The sequence below is a fragment of the Mustela lutreola genome, chromosome 2, assembly GCF_030435805.1.
Source record: "Mustela lutreola isolate mMusLut2 chromosome 2, mMusLut2.pri, whole genome shotgun sequence".
Lineage (NCBI taxonomy): Eukaryota > Metazoa > Chordata > Mammalia > Carnivora > Mustelidae > Mustela > Mustela lutreola.
Genome location: NC_081291.1, coordinates 55,721,234 through 55,724,763, shown reverse-complemented (window position 1 = coordinate 55,724,763; position 3,530 = coordinate 55,721,234).

Genomic DNA, 3,530 nt, shown 5'->3' with positions numbered 1-3,530 from the left:
TATGCAGCGTCATAACACAGACTGTCTTCAAGTGTGTGCCTTCTGCTGTGAGAAAACCAGCACTGTGCAAAAACTTCTGTATTCTCCAAGTGATGCATGCACAGCGCCCGTCAGCTGGCAAACCGTTTCTGTACCCTGGATCTCCAACATCCTTTGGGTCCAGCCGGGTGCAAGAGCTGAGGCACAGAGGGGTGAGGCGACGTTCTCGAGGTAACTGAAGGGGTGCAGCTGGGACCAATCCCAGGCTCCTTGGAGGACAACCTGTGCTCTCTCTCACCAGGCTGGAGTACCTCTTTTCCTCTAGAACAAACCCAGGTCTGTGGTGTGTGGTCTGGCATCCAGTTGAGAAGATGACACCCTAGGAAGAGAATGACCTGGTAAAGAACATAAGGGGCTGTGGCCTCAATTTTCATATTTGGTAGCAGAAGGCAATTCCAGATGGACCCAGACGTTTGGAAAGCATCGAAGGAAGAATTTGAGGAAACAGGATATGGGAAAAATCACGGGTGTGTTCAGAGGGCATTTCGATCAGTCCAAGATGAAGCTTTCTCTGCTTCTCCAGACCTTGAAGTGTGTGAGGCTGAGGGAAATAACGGAGGTTCCTTGTTTTTTTTCTTAGTAATTTCAGTGGCTTGGTAGGAATTAAAGTCAGCTGGATGCCACTCTGGTGAGAACTTCTGGTAAAGGTGATGGTATAAACCTGCCTAACGAGCATGAGGATGACAGCAAAGGACCATGACAGGCATTACACAGAGAAAGCTAAACCCTTGGGGTCTTCTGGGCATCCATAAACAACTAAACTTTCTTTCCAGCTGTCCAAGATCAGAACCCCTTGAATGGCATCATTGCCAGCGGTCAGCTGGGCAAGAAAATTAAAGTTCATGATTTCCAGTCCGTCTTTGTCTTCTCCTTCTCCCCCTTTCCCTCTTTCTTTTATGTAATTCCTTTCTAGCCATTTTCAGATGGTTCCCCTCTTGACAAGGAGTAATGTGCACAAAATTAATCCAGTGTCTTTGAGTTATTCTTTGACTCTAGGCTCCAGCACAAGCTAGCTGGCAAAGGCCCTCTGGCATGTCACTTAACCTCTTGGGTCTTGTTTTTCTCCACTGTAAAATGGGGATAATAGCTACCATCTCTGGGGTTATTCTAAGGATTAAGCCAGATAGATAACGCATGAAAAGAGTTACACACATGCCTGACATCCACTAGTGCTACTGCTAAACTCATCATTTCTATCAGATTCCTATGGTAGCTGTTGTCAAAAACTGACCTCAGTGCCTCAGAGCCAAAATAGAACGCATGGAGAGTTTGGGGTTAAGAGGAACGACAGCTTTATTGCTTTGCCAGGCAAAGGAGGCTGCAGCAGGCTAAGGCCTTCAAAACTGCAAGCCCTCCCAAAGGATCTGGGCTGAGGTGTTTTCTAGGGAAATCAGGATCTAGCTGGTTTTGACAGGAATTGTGTATGTGCCGCCAGCCTCATTTGTCATGTCTTTGGGGGTGATATGGAGTTCCTGAAAGAAAAAAGCTAAGAAGGGAGGAGGGGAGGTTTGGGGAAGAGAAAAAAGGTTGTTTAGTTTAAAATTAAGCCTGGCTGAAGCATTAGTGCAGCTATTTTGATTTTTGTTCAATTTTGTGCTTTTAAACCATTTCATAATGAATTACCACAGATTTAGTGGCTTAAAACAACATAAATTCTCCTATGGTTCTGGAGGTCGGAAGTCTGAAATGAGCCTTACAAAGTGTGATATTATGAATTATAATAAATCTACATTTGGTCTTCAGCCCACTTCCTGACCCAGATCTCCTAAACCCTTGGAATTTCCTAAGGGAAGACAGCAATAAAGGAGTCTTGTTTTGTTGATGAGTGACTTTTGGAAAGCACTGAAAGACAGGGGCTGGTTGCTTGGAGAATCATAACCCAGGTATGATTAGAGGGTTGGGATGCTCAGTCCCACCTCTGACCTCGGTGGAGGTCTCTACAGTAAAATGTAGGTCTCTACAGTAAAATGTAGAGATTGAGTTCAATCACTAATGGCCAATGATTTAATCAGTCATGCCTATGTAACGAAGCCTCCATAAAATCCTCTAAAAAAGACAAATTTCGGAGAGCTTCCAGGTTTGTGAGCATGTAAAGATTTGTGGAGATTTGTAGCTTTCTCAAAGAGGGCAAGGGATCTCCATCCCCCTTCCCACATACCTTGCCTTAGTTTATCTTTTCCATCTGGCTGTTCTTGAATTACATCCTTTTATAATACAAACCAGTAATCTAGTAATGTTTCTCTGAGCCCTGTGTGCTGCTCTAATAAATCAATCAAACCCAAGGAGGGGTTCATTGGAACCTCCAATTTAGAAGCATAGGTGACAGCCAGGACATGGAATCAGTATCTGAAGTGAAGGCACCCTTGTAGGACTGAGCCCTTAACCTATAGGATCTGAGGCTATCTCCAGTTAGATAATGTCAGAATTGAGTTGAATTGTAGGACACAAGATGCCACTGGAGAATTGCTTGGTGGTGGGAAGACCTGCACACATTGAACTGGGGTGCGGAATCGCTGCAAGGCTAGAACCTAGGGGTCATGGTGCTATACTCCTAGAAGTTCTGGAAGAGGACTTCTTTTCCTTCTAGAGGCTGCCTGTTTTCCCTAGCATGTGGTCTTTGATCCTTCTGCCTCCTTTATAAGGACCCTTTTGATTACATTGGGCCCATCCAGATAATCTCCCTATCCTAAGATATTTAATTTAATCATGGCTGCAAATTCCCTTTTGCCACAGAGGTAACATATTCAGAGGTTTTGGACATTAGAAGATGGACACCTTTGACCAGGGGTCATTAGGCTGTCTAATACAATCATTAATATTTTTACCAACACTAGCTCATTTAACTTATTTCATTCTCATTAAGTCCCATGAAGTAGATACTGTTTTATTCCCATTTGGAAATTGAGGCACAGAAAAGTTAAGTAACTTTCCCAAAGTCACATAGCCAGTAAGTGCAATTGGAAACCAGGAAACTCGCCTCTGGAGTTCATGTTCTTACCAGCTGAAATATGTAAAGTGGCACATAGTAAGTACTATATTCATGTTACCTATTATTATTGTTATTTCTACCAAGAGTAATATAATAATCTTCTATAATATAATCACATATGGTTCTTGTGAGAACTAGATAAGTTAACCTGTGAGAAGCACCAGACAGTGCCAGTCATACTGCAGATCTTCTAAAGGCATTTAGATCTTTCCAGTCCTACCAACCCGCCTTTCTTTTCACCACGAAGAATATTTGTGGTCACTATGCCCTCCCCAAGATGGCGCCACCCCAACCCCAAAATCCGCCCCACTCAAGATGGCGCCCATTGCTCGAAAGCGGCATTCGCCCTTCTCAAGATGGCGCCAACACTAACTCTTGTTATCCTTTCTCTTTCTTCAAGATGGCCTTAACACTGGGCATTCTTTGACTCTCTCAAAATGGTGGCAGGTGCAATACAGACAACATCTGACCTTTCCAAGATGGCGCCGGCGTCGCATACTTA